This window comes from Orycteropus afer, unplaced genomic scaffold (genome assembly GCF_000298275.1).
Source record: "Orycteropus afer afer isolate SDZICR_OR568_19922 unplaced genomic scaffold, OryAfe1.0 scaffold00037, whole genome shotgun sequence".
Taxonomy (NCBI): domain Eukaryota; kingdom Metazoa; phylum Chordata; class Mammalia; order Tubulidentata; family Orycteropodidae; genus Orycteropus; species Orycteropus afer.
The window spans coordinates 484,480-498,558 of NW_006921624.1; positions in this window are offsets into that span (position 1 = coordinate 484,480).

The window sequence follows — 14,079 nt, forward strand, 5'->3', positions numbered from 1 at the left end:
AGATACATATTAACTTGGGTGAAGGAAAAAAAAATTCAGAGAGCAGAGATTTCTGTCTGCTTTTTTCCACAGCTGTCTCTCCATATCCTAGAAGAGGGTGTGGTACATAGGATCACGTAGTAAATAAATTAAAAAAAAAAAAAACATTGCCATAGAATTGATTCCAACTCATAGCAACCCTATAGGACAGAGTAGAACTGCTCCATAGTGTTTCCTAGGCTGCAATCTTCATGGAGAGGTGCCCTGGTGGCTCAGTGGTTAAGCACTCAGCTGCAAACCCAAAGGTTGGTGGTTCAAACTCACCAGCTGCTCTATAGAAGAGATGTAGCAGTCTGCTTCCCTAAAGGCTTATATCCTTGGAAACCCTATGGGGAAGTTCTTCTCTGCCCTGTAGAGTTGCTATATGTTGGAATTGAGCTAACAGCAATGTGTAATCTTTATGGAAGCAAACAGTCACATCTTTCTCTCATGGTGTGGCTGGTGGGTTCCAACTGCTGACCTTTTGATTAGCAGCTAAGCACTTAACTACTGCACCACCAGGGCACCTTTTTGTATAACATGTTGTTGTTGTTGTTGTTGTGTACCCTCGAGTCGGACCCGACTCATAGCGACACCTCTTTGGGTTTCTGAGGTGGTAAATCTCTACAGAAGTAGATTACCCAACCTTCCTTCTGAGGAGTGGCTGGTGGATTTGAACTGCCAGCCTTCTGGTTAGCAGTCAAGTGCCTTAGGCCCAATGCCACCAGAGCTCCTTTTGTAGAACATAGTTATTAATAATTCTTTTTCAGTGTTTCTTATATTCTAGGGAGCTCTGGTGGCATAGTGCCTAAGGCACTTGACTACTAACCAGAAGGCTGGCGGTTCAAACCCACCAGCCACTCCTTGGAAGGTAGATTGGGCAATCTACTTCTGTAGTGATACTGCCTCAGAAACCCAAGAAGGGGTCGCTATGAGTTGGATCCGACTCGACGACAGTGAGTTTGGTTTGGTTTTTGGTTTAGGAACTGTTTTGTTCACTCATTTAATCCTCATATCAACTCGGTAAGGCAGATGCTGTTATTACATCATTTCCATTTACACAAAGACCTGAGGCAGGCCTGAGTAAGTTGTCCAAGGTCACACTCTTAGCCTCTATAGAACACTGTGTCTTATGATGGTGAGTTCCTAATCATCTTCTATACCCATTTTACAGAAGAGGAAACAGAAGCAGACAATTGTCTGCATAGTCTCTCAGCTTAGTCTGTGGTGCAATCAAGCACTAGATGCCAGACTCCCAGCTCCCTGTCCAGTGCTCTCTCCCTAGAACACCCTGCTGTCTCAGAGGCCAAATGGGCAAACATATCCCCCACCCTTAATTCCTTGTCTCTGCCTCCTCCCCCAACACAGACACACAGACACACACACACATACCCCAGCAGGCACCCAGACATTTTTGTGGCCAGGATGGCTACAACCTCCTTTGTAAAGCAGCCAGATTTGCCCTTCACCAAATAACTTTGTTTTATTTATAGTCTCCTGCTCAGAGCTTTTGAACTGACTGCTCATTCCAGAGAAGATCTTGATAACAACTGTACTTTGGAGAGGGTTCATAGAAAACAAGGTGAATAAACACCAAAGAGCCCTTGGCTGTCTAGTAGAGCCTTTGCTCCTGGGGGTGTTTATAAGTCAGTGTTGGTGTCTGGGTGCAAAAGACTTTGAATTTTGGATATATACTTAAATATCCTTTGCGTTCAACAACCTCAGGCCATAGGCATAAGAGAAAAAATGATCTTTATCCAGAAGATAACTCCAAAAGAAGGAGTCTTTTCTACTACTTAACCTTTTGCCTTCTACGGCTGGGGATGTAAGATCAGTTATTGCAGCGATGGTGGGGAGTCGGGGGAGAGATAGTCCATGCATTTCTAGAAGCTTCAATGGCGAGGGGATAAATGACATTTCAGAACAGAAAAAGAAAGTCCAATTTCAAAAGTGACCGATGAGCTTATAGTGTCTTCTGACTTGTAGTCAAAGGTACCACTCTAAATTGCAACTATGTCACATGTATCTGGAATCATTAAACTTGCTAATCTTGGTTGTAAGAAGGGACCATTCCCTGGAGAAGGATGTCATGCTTGGTAGGGTGGAGGGTCAACGAAAGAGGGGGAGGCCTTCAGGGAGATGGATTGATACAGTGGCTGCGATGATGGGATCGAGTATAGCAGGGATTGTGGGGCTGGCGCGGGATCGGGCAGTGTTTCGTTCTGCTGTGCATGGGGTCGCTATGAGTCGGAAACGACTCGACGGCACTTAACAACAACAACAATCTTGGCTTCACCAGTATGACTTTTGGCACGTGCCTTAGTTTCATTTTCAGTAAGTGGAGGCAGGGGTGGATTACCCAAGAAGCAAGGTAAGCATGGGCTTGCTTGTGCTTACCTACTAATCTGTAGTGAATAATCCTCCTATATGAAGTGTTTACTACAGATTAGTAAGCGTAAGTAAGCCTGTGTTTACCTTGCTTAGTGGGTACTCCATCCCTGTCAGGGCAAAGAGGCTTAGATTCTGTAGGAAGGTGCTGTGGGTTTGGGAGAGATGTTAGCTATACTTGGAAGCAGAATCTTAGATGTGGTGAAAAATGTGAATTTGTGAATTGTTTACTGCAGACTAGTAAGTAAGCACAAGGAAGCTAATGCTTACCTTGCTTATTGGGTAATCTGACATGGAGTGGAGAATAAACTCATAGGATTATTATTAATATTGGCAACAATGATGTAGAGAAAATACAGTGCTTGGTTCAGAGAAAGTACTCACTCACCCACTCATTAAACAGTAGTGTCATTACTGCTTCCTTTGTGAGCCTTTCAGTCCTAGAGGGAATGAATTTGGGATTTTCATAAAAGTAAGCCTCAAGGGGGAACAGAGGTAGGTAGCAGTTGGTGACCTTGGCTTTCAAATACCTTCATTTGTGTTGCGTTGATCTTTGCCAAGAACTCTTACGGTGACATAAGGTTTCTGTATCACAAAATGGCTGACAAAGGGAGCTATAAGTTCTCAAGGGTAAGGCAGCGCTGAGCCACCATATGGATCCTATGAAGCCCCAGGTGGCTTTTCTGTGAGTGTGTGGGGTCTCCTTAAAGATCTGAGGAGAGAGGAAGTGGTCTCTGTCAAGGATCATGTGGTAAAGTGGATGGTGAATAGAGAAGAGTAGAGGGTCTGTGGCTCCCTTATGGAACTGTACTAGGATCTATGGAATTTTAAAGGGAAAACTCGTGTCTTCACCGAGGCCTGAGTGAGAGGTAGATTCTCTTTAAACAAGAACTACTGGATGGAAGGACCCCATTGGGGAGTAACTCCGTGAGGAAGTCCGGGGACCATGGGCTCAGCTATTGAGTGGCGTCTGGGATCTCTATGGGATCTGGATCTCTTCAGAGGAGTTGCGTGTGGATGTTTCTATGGGATAACAGTGGGCTGAAGTCCTTAGGGGCCTGTCCCAGAAAGCCAAAGTCACCGACAGCAGAAACTGAGGAAGACGACGGAGCCAATCCACAGTTCCTCCTTCCCCTCCCGCAGGCGGCCCCGCCTCCGGAGAGCGGACTACACTTCCCAGCCGTCCCCGCGGGCGGCGGCGGCGGTGGCGCGGGCGGGAGAGGGCGGCGGTGTGAGAGGAGGTGGGGGCGGCGCGCGCCGGGCACGCGCGCCGGCGACCATGGCGTTCGCCGGGCTGGAGCGTGTACATTAGCCCCGGGAGGCGGCGGCGGCGGCGAGGGAGCGAGCCTCGAGCGGGCGGGTCCCAGCCTGAGGGAAGGGAGGAAGGGGCGGGGAGAGCACCAGAGGGAGGCCCATCGACCACGGGCGGGCGGGCCGCGCAGCGCCAAGCGGGGCCCGCGGGTCCATGAGGAGGCCTGGGGACCATGGGCTCCAGGATCAAGTGAGTGCGGCCGCGCCGGGCGGAGCCGGGCCGGGCGCGGGGCGGCGAGGCCAGACGAGGGCTACAGGCCGCGGGCCGTGCGGGGGATTTGTTGCCGGGACAGAAGGGGCGCCCGGCGTGCCGGCGTCACGCGGGGTGGGGGACGGTTGCCATGACAATCCAGGGAGGCGCGGGGGCGGGGTGCGGGTGGGGGTGGGAGGGCGCCGGTGGTCAGGTGTCCCCTCCTCACCTGAAGGCGGGAACAGTGGGAAGGTGGCTCCCACTCTAGGTTTGCACAGAGCTCCTGAAAATGGTTATAAAACTGTAAGGAGGGGGTTAGGAAATCTCAGGAAGCGGCTCCCCAAATGGGTGTGTTTGGGGCGCCCCTGAGAGTTGGCAGGTCCTAGTAGGTTGCAGCCTAGCTGTGTGAGGCCTACGACCCCCACAGAAGTCGCGAGAGGTTCTTAGAGGGAAGGGCCACTCTTAGGTTTAAGGTCTAGATACCCTGAGGAGCGAGGCCCTTTTTTCTCTAGTTCCTCTCTTATCTGTGCACGTCTGCACTCAGCAAGGGCCAAAGGCTATGCTCCTTCGAGCAAGATACCGCTGCTGTAACTGAGCACCTGATCTTGATAATCTTTGGAAAGGTTTTGCAATCCAATCTGGCAAATTTCAGCACTCATTCATTCACCTGAAGTCCCTGGTCTGTGGCTTCGTTTTCTGGGAAATTGTTTATACATCCATCTTCAGAACTCCACATTGAAGCATTGTTGCCCTCTTTCTAGACTTAGAAGTTGACTTTGGCAAGTGTAACTTTTATGAAGTCCAATTTGGGTGTGTTGCTTTGGACTCTACCTCCCCTCCCAGCCAGGTCCTCTCTGGCCTCTCCCTTCCTCAGCCCCACCACACGATATGTTTTATCTCTAATCACTAGCAAATGTTCAGTTTTTTCTCTATGACTAATAGAATTATTTAAGGGCATTTAAAAACAAATTGACAGCCTAGGCTTTTCCTTAAAATAGCTTTCATAAGACACTTTATGCCCTCTTACAAGAAAGTCTGTATAATGTTTATTTCAGCATTTTGAGATTTGTGTCTAGGGAAGTTTGAAAGGGGAAGGGCCCTCAGGCGAAATCTCATAGTTACTGGAGCATTGCATCTCATGTCCAGGTGCTGCCCATGCTTTGCAGTTCCTCTGTGTGATTTAGGCTGTCCACTCACAAAATGTCTAATATGTGCTGCAGCAGCTCTGAGACATTTGTGAAACAGAGCTAGAAAAGTTTGCTTATGATAATGAAAATGGGTGAGGTGGATGAACATGCTGTTGATTCTTTATTTTTGTGGAAATGAGGGAAAATAAAAGCATACTCCAAACAAGAGCTTAAGAGGCTTGGGAGGTTTGTGAAGCATTGGGATTAAAGAGGCACTCCAAGTTTAGCTACTGCTTCCAATAACAGTTGTAAACTTGGATTTCAATAGCACTTAGAAACACTTTCCAAAAGCAACCCTAGAGTCCCAGAGTATGCTTGTGAAGACGTTTACCCTTCTTGTTACAGAGACGTTCAGAAACTTGCCTGCTATGAGGCAGTCAGTGTCAGAATCAGCATTCAAATCCAGCTAGTAGAAGTTCAGATGACAAGGCTTCAAGTTCCTCTTTTGCTCTTGAATGTAGTGGGGTTGACACATTTCTCAAGTGTGTTTTGTGGAACTCATCAATGTAATATCTGTGCTCTTGGGCAAGGGAATTTATTAAGGCATGAAATTTTATTAAGTGTGGAATTAGTTTAAGAATAACCCCCTTGATTTTGAAACTAGACTGCTGTGTGATAAAAACTTACACTTGGGAAATATGTTGTCTTTACTTGTGGTGAGACTAAAAGAGAAAGAAAAGTTATGAAAAGTAGTCTCGATTTATGGTGACTGGATTATGCAATTTCTGACTGCATGTAGGAATATGATGGACAAATGGCAAGGAGAACCATCTACTTAGCAGCTGCCCTACTTGTTGAGAAAATAGAACTTTGGTTACTACTGACCATTCTATCCTGACAGGACAGAACAGACTACCCCCAGGTACTTACCTAGATGAGGTGAAATCCAAGTGTACAGGCTCCATTATATATATAAGACAGAGAGGGCGGAGGACGGAGGGCAGAGCACTTTGGGACCCCTTGAGCAGGAAAGCATTATGGCTGCCTGTGTTCTCTCTTGCTTGCTATCTCTGATGATGTGTGGCTGAGTCAGACAGATGGTGTAGTGGAGTGAGAACAAACTTTGGACTCATACCTGGGTTCTGTTGTCCACTGACGGAAACTTTGCAAAGATTACCTCTTTCAACCTCATTTTCCCTGGTGGGCAGACAGTGCCCATGTTGCAAGGTCATTATGAAGAATAAACACAGTACCAACATGAATACTGGGCCCATATTAAAAACTCAGTAATTACTAGTTTTCTTTTACACTTTCTTTATCTAAAGGCTTAGAACAGCATAGTCTAGCTGGTATATTTTATACCACAGTTGTCATAGAAAGGCATGCTTCAGTTAATGGAGACAAAGGTTTTGATGATCAAGAAATTAGACTGTCAATGTCCAAAGCAGCACTTAACATTGTCTCATTATTTAAAACAAACAAACAAACAATACCGTATGTAATTATGAAGCTGATATATGTTAGATGGTCAGTAGTAAAGCTTTTGAATTGCTAGGCACAGATACTGAGATTTAGTGCTTTATCAAACTTTCTTTCAAGCTAAAGTGGTTGAGTACAATTTCTGTCAGATACCAATGGGAATGCTTTATGTGAATCGTATCATCAAATTCTCACAACTGCCCAATGATATAGGTACTACTATTAACCACATTTCTCAAATGAGAGACTGGGAGAATTTATAGGCCTGAGATAAGATGCCATCCCCAAGGCAGCCTGCCCTGATGCCAAGTCCCCATCTTTCACCCCTCAACCCCTACCTGGATCGGGTGCACCTCATTTGTGTTTTCTGGCCCCTTGTGCTTATCGCTGTCATAGCACAAAGTCCAGTTCCTTGTCTGTCTCCTCCATTAAGCAACACATAGACTTCTTGAGAGCAAAGCCAGTCTTATTTTCATTTGTGCTCCCAGTGTCAGCCCAGTACCTGGCACACAGTTGTGTAGGAAGAGTTTGTAGAATGAGTTTAAAAAATACATTAGGATCTGAATTAGAATCCAAGCTAAGATAGTTCTCTGACTTCTGTACCCAGCATTCCAAGAACAGTTTGGTTATTTGAACTCTTATGGAGGAAGAGTTTTTATGTTTCATTGTTTTTAAGCCAAATTGCTATGCTCTAGGCAGGCAGCTGGGAGCTCTGTTAGCGTAGTGCCTAAGTCACTTGACTGCTAATCTGGAGGCTGGCTGTTCAAACCCACCAACCACTCCTTGGAAGGAAGATGGGGCAATCTACTTCCGTAGTGATACTGCCTGGGAAACCCAAGGAGGGGTCGCTATGAGTCGGTCCGACTCGACGGCACATAACAACAACAACAGGCAGGCAGCTACTTACTAAAGAACATTTAGTTCACCTTCATTTTAATAAAGCAAACTTGCCTTGCCTCAAACCCAGTGTAATTGACAAGGAAAGGGAAAGCACCAGGATGTAGGTAGCACCCTGGAAAGCTCCTGAATGTTAAACCTGGGGGAACAAGTATCTGGAGGGATGGCTGGCAATCTTCAACAGGTATGTTTAAATCTTACTTAGTTTTTGAGTGATCCCGGTGGACTGGAATGTGGTTAGTATGAAACAATTTAACTGATAATGCAGACACAAAGCAGGAAACTCTGTGGCAGTTTAATATTGCTTGTGGTGGCATCCTAGAAATTGTTTCCAGGCACCAAGTGCAGGAAGTGGTTGTAAGTAATTGAAGGAAGTATTCTAAGTGAGTTTGAAGAAACCTGACACATTTATGCACTCAGAGAAAAGCTTTGCTAAGATTTGAAGGTACAGAACAGGACAGGGCAACTGAATTGGCCTTGGGGTGGTGTTTATTCTGCATTAGACTGTATATCAGTCTTTTATTGTTGCCAGACTGTGATCTCTGTGAGGTTGGTGACCAAGAAATTCATTCATTCACTCACCTACTATTACAGTAAGAAGTACCGAGCACATAGTACGTGCTCGGTACACGTCAGCCATTATTGTTATTATTATCATAATTATGTGCCTGGCAGTGTGCGAAATACTGGGGACACAAAGATGAAAAGATTTTTTCTTTGTTTAAGGCATTCCAAAGTACTTGTAAGACAGAAATGCAAAACAAGAACATTCTCCTTTCTGCCTCCTTCTTCCAGAAAAACCCAAGTGTAACATAATTTTATAATATAAAATTGCTATGGTAGAGGTACAGTCAATGATGAATAATAAGTAGGTGAAGGAGATACTGTCTTCCCAGGGGGTCAAGGAGGGAAGGCTTTATCAAGGAAATAATGTTTTACTCATGAGATATGAGTTAAGGATGTGAAAGGGTAAGGGTGTGGCAGAGGCACTAGAGGCAGTAATGGTGATGGGGTCACTATTGGTGGTGGGGCATTGGTGGTGGTGATGGGGACAGTAATGGGACAGTGAGGGTGGGCACTGGTGTGATGGGGGCAGTGGTTGTAGGGCAGTGGGGGTGATTATGACAGCAGTGGTAGTCTTAACAGAGAGAGTAGCATGTATGAGGACATGGCATATCAGGGAAATAAAATTGATCATTTATTAGGCACTTAAATGGCAAGAATTGTACTTTACATTGGGAATTATAATGGTGAACAATATAGATTCATTCCTACTCTCATAGTGCTTACAGTCTGGGGGGGGGACGTGACAGATAAACAAGTCAGTTCACAGGGTTGTGGCTAAGTGCATTTGCTATAAAGGGAACAAACAAGATGCTGAGAGGGAATGATGGGAGCTGGCTGTTCTATTTTAGATAGTGACAAGGGAAGGCCTCACTGTAGAGGTGACATATGAGCTGAGATTTAAAGGATGAGATGGCACTAGCCATGTAAAGAGACTGGGCAAGACTTTTCATTTCAGGTAAAGGGAAGAGCATATAAAAGGCTTTGAGGCAAGAAAACCCTAGACATATTTGAGGAACTGACAGGCCTGTGAGTTTGAATAGTGACTGACAGCAGAGAGCTTAAAGTCAGGTCAGAGAGAGAGAGAGAGAGACTGGGGCCGGAGTATGGCCTGTTAGGCCACGATAATCTGAAAACAGCTTTGTTGAGATATAATTCATATATTATAAAATTTCTTCTTTTAAAGCATACATTGTTATTAGCATATTGACAAAAGTGTGATCAATCACCATTATCTAGTTTCAGAATATTTGAATCACCCCATACCTTTTAGCAGTCACTTCCCATTCTCCCCCTACTTCCCTGCCCTTTAGCAACCACTAACCTACTTTTGTTTCTATAGAGTTGCCTATTCTGGGCATTTCATATAAATGGAATTACACAGTGTTTGTCTTTGTGTCTGGTTTAATGGTTTCGAGGTTCATCCATGTTGTAGCATATTATCAGTACTTCATTATTATTATTATTTTTTAAATTGCTGAACAGTATATTCTATTGTATGGATATTCTGTATTTTGTTTCTCCACATTTTCTTTTCGATGGACATTTGGGTTGTTTTTGCTTTTGGCTATCATGAATAGTGCAGCTGTGAAAATTCATGTAAAGGTTTTTACATGTCTTATATTCTTATTTCTCTTGGTATATTCCTTGGAGTGGAATTGCTCAGTCATTTGGTAACTCTGTGTTTAATATTATGAGGAATTGCCAAGCTATTTTCCAAAGCAGCTGTCCCACTTTGTGTAAAGTGGTATCTCATGGTGGTTTTGCTTTGGCTCAGATGATTTGTGTAGAAGACAAAAGATTAGATAGGTTTCTTGAAGAGATTGGGACCGGAACTGGGGCAAAGGTGAGGTTTGGAGAATGGAAGAGGGATTCCCAAAGGAAGGATAGTGGGAATTGTATGACTTGAAAATGGGGTAAAGCCGTATCATTGTTTTCAAGTAAAGAGGAGCAATGTTAGTCTCTTAAGATAGGTCTGCTACAGTCTTTTTTTTTTTTTTTTTGTTACTCTTTATTTTATTTTTTAAATTTTTACTGTGATTTGGGTTTACAAAACTTTACAGAGCATATTCATTTTCCATACAGGGGTTTGTTCACATTTTATTTCATGACATCGACTGCAATCCCATAATGTAACAGCTCTTGTCCTACTTCCTCCCTGTAGTTACCTCTACCTTGTGTCCTTTTTTCATATGCATTCTTAAAAAAATTTTTTTTAAATTGTGATTTGGGTGCACATTTACAAAGCAGATTTGTTTTTCTCTCAACAGTTCATGCTCATTTGGTTTCACATCCCAATTACAGTCCCCAACCATAAATACTCCTGCCGTCTCCTCCCTGTGACTACCCCTTTCTGCCCTTCTTAGCGATGCATTCCCTCTCTGTCCAACTTTCCCTCTGTGTTAATGCTGCCCTTTTTCTTAAGCATTCTTGCCCTCAGAGCTATCTCCCTGTGCAAATACTGCCCCTCTGATCTCCCATGATTGATTGTTCTAAGGAGTGTGCCTACTGGGTATAAATGTTCACCTTATATGCCTGCCTATTATTTGCCTAGAAGCCACGGGAATGAGTCAATTCCAAGCCTGAAGGGTGACTAGTGGCCAGAGTCTTAGGGGTTTTACCTGACTTTATGAGACTAGTAAGCCTGATCTTTTTTATGGTTTTGAGTTTCGTTCCACATTTTTCTTCCACTCTTTCCAAGATCTCCTGCACTGATCCTTTTCCGAGTGTTTGGCATTGGTTGGGCACCATCTAAATTCTTCTGGTCTCATGGTCATATAGGTTCACATGATTCACCCTGTCCCTTGGACTAATTGTTTCCATGTGTCTTTGGTTTTCTTCTTTGCTCCAGACGAGGAGAGACCGACCCATTGTTGCATCTAGATGGCTGCTTGCAAGCTTTTAAAACCCCAGTTGCCTCTCACCAAAGCAGGATATAGAAAAATGTTTATGTGTAGTATGTTATTTGGCTTCTCTTTAAAGGATCTCATTACCAAAATGCACGACAGGCTTGCTTCTTGAAACCTGTTGTGTAGCACAACTGATATATCTCCCTGCAATGTGATGAGAGTAGGAGTTTAAATATAACTTCTTCAGGACTTCTTCCTCTAATGCCTCTTTTTCCTCACTTCATAATGCTTTCACCCCAGCCCCTATAAGAGATTATAGAAGGAGTTGGGGCAGTGGAATAAAAATCTCTTTGGAGACCTGGGCTCTCCGTTATTAATGCACAAGTAATTTACTTGATTTCTAACTTTTTTGGAAAATGTGTTGGTGCTGCACCATCTTCCTGATCTTAGCCAATGTAGCCAACTTGTTAAGTTCCTATAAGAAATAGAAAGGTTGAAGGAGGCAAAGTAAAGCTTGGAGTTTTGTTCTAGGAAGTATGTTTTTATTCAAGATACTAAATCTGTAATAATACATGGAAGCTCTGGGTTGGCATTCTGCTTGTAGGTCACAAAGGTTCAGCCTTTTTCCTGTCTCTATGGGCAATCCTACTTCCGTAGTGATACTGCCTCGGAAACCCAAGGAGGGGTCGCTATGAGTCGGGGCTGACTCGACGGCAAATAACAACAACGACAGGGGAAAACCAGTCTCCGTCTCCGTATTTAAAACTTCCATTTTGCTTAAAAGGATTTTGTTGGGAAATAGAAAGATAAAGAAAAAATAAACAAAAGAACACAAAACATAGTCCTCTCCTCAGCTTTTGTTGGAATCCATACCCATTCTCTCCTTGTAGTTAGGACTTATAAAGGGAAGTAAAACCAAAACTATGTTCAAAATGCCTAAGTTTCTGTAGAAAAGAGATCCCATCCAAAACATTATTTGTAAGTTGGTTATGGCACTTGGAATGCGTTTTTCTCTTAGGAGTAAATAATCTTACGTATAAATCATTGGTCTTCAAGGGTAAGGACATCCTAGGCAGAGGGAACCCTGTGTACAAAAGACAGGAGGATACAAGATACATTTGAATACAGGATATGTGGATAAAGATTATAGAAGATGAATTTGAAAAAAGTAGATTTATGCCATTGGAACAGGATCCTGAAGTCTGAGTCATTTAAGGGTTGAGTTGGGGATGTTAAATGGTCAGATATATGTTAGAGCAGTGATATCCCTGACTTATGCAGTATAATTCGTTGGCATGTGAGAAGAATATATTAGAATTTGTATTTATTTTTTTTTAACCAACTACCAAAATTTCTGTGTTTTCTAAATGTGTATATTAAGAAAAAAAAAAACCTCACTGCCGTCAAGTTGGGTCTGACTCATAGAGACCCCTCCTTGGGTTTCCAAGGCAGTATCTCTATGGAAGTAGATTGCCCAGTCTTCCTTCTGAGAAGTGGCTGGTGAGTTTGAACCGCCAGCTTTCTGGTTAGCAGTCAAATGCCTTAGACACTATGCCACCAGAGCTCCCTATATTATTATAGTAGGACATTTTTATGATTTATAAATTAAAAAAAACATCAATGTATGCTCAGCCTTTTTTATTGATAGGAAGGAATGCATAGAAAAAGAGCACTGGATTATGGAACTATGTAATAGTTTATATTGCAGAAAGAAAAGAGATGAACTTGAGAGAGATTTTAGGTAGAACTGACAAGACTTGGTGACAAATTATGTATTAGAGAAGAATCAAAGATGACTTATTGAGGTTAGAAAAGATAGATTATAAATGGGGTATTTGTCAGATAATGACTAATTATATATTTATTTTGTTGAGGAAAAATGATAAGTTATAATTGGGAGAGGAATTTTCATCTGCAGTGAGAAAGGTAAAAATATTAAAGGGCTCCATAGTAAATATGTGTGCTTTGTCAGATAAATTAAGACTTAAGTGGGCTGGACCATGTTGCTGAAGGGACAGAAATCTGTCCATGCTAGACTCAGAGAGAAGGAGAGGGAGAGGTATAGGGAGGGAGAGGGAGAGAGAGAGGAAGAGAGAAAAAAAGAAAGAAAAGAACCTTTGAACTCACTTTAGCCACAGGAAATGTTGCAGGGGTGTTGCATTGATCTAGCTGTAGCCTGTATGAATAAATGGGAGGAAGGAAACCAATCCTATAGAAGATACTGTTCAATCCAAACAGTTATTGTACTGCAGGGTGTGAGAGAGGGTAGGGGGATGTGGACATTAGAGACGCTGGAGTTTGAGCCCCTACAACTATACACGATCCTGACCTGTGTTCTACATTTTTCTGAGCCTCAGCTTTTTCATAAAATGAAGCTAATAAATCTACGTTCTAGGGTTGTTGTGAGGAGTCTTGTTTTTGATTTTGGCCTTGGTGTGAGCTTTTGGCCAGCAGAATCAGGTGCTGTGGTGATATGATAAGCTTACCTCCTAAGCTTGGGACTGATACCCTCCCTTCAAGACCTTAAAGGTTTTGATGGTCTTCATGCCATTGAACTGCATTTTCTTTTTTCTTTTTTTTTAATTTTATTTTGATTTGGGTGAAGATTTACAGAGTAAATTCACTTTTCATACAGCAGTTCACATATACTTTGTCTCATATCATTGACCAAAATTTACAATGCAACAACTCCCCTCCCACTCCTCCCCATAGTTACCTCTTCCCAGTGTCCATCCCTCCATACTCTTCTGCGCCCTGAGCTGTCTCCCTGTGCATAAGCAGCCCTTCCTCCTCCCATGATTTGAACTGCATTTTCTTGATAAAATGTGTATCCAAAGGAACTTAGGGTTCACTTCTTAAAAGATATCTTTGTGATAAAGTTTACTGATAACATTTTGGTGCCATTTTGGAACTGGCTATGCATGATTTATCTCTTGGACTTGGCCATGTCTTCAGTGACATCTGCAGCTCAGGAAGTGCCCGAGACTAGAAAAGAAAGAGCCATATCTGGATTTTGAGGGTTTTTATTTTATTTTATTTTTAATTTTTAATTGTGATTTGGGTGAAAATTTACAGAGCTAGTTCACTTTCCATACAGCAGTTCACATACACTTTGTCTCATGACACTGACTACAATTTACCCCAATGCAACAGCTCCCCTCCCACTTCCTCCTGATAGTTACCTCTTCCCTGTGTCCATCCCTCTATGCATTCCTGCCTGATGTCCTGCCTCCCTGTGCATAAACAGCCCTTCTTT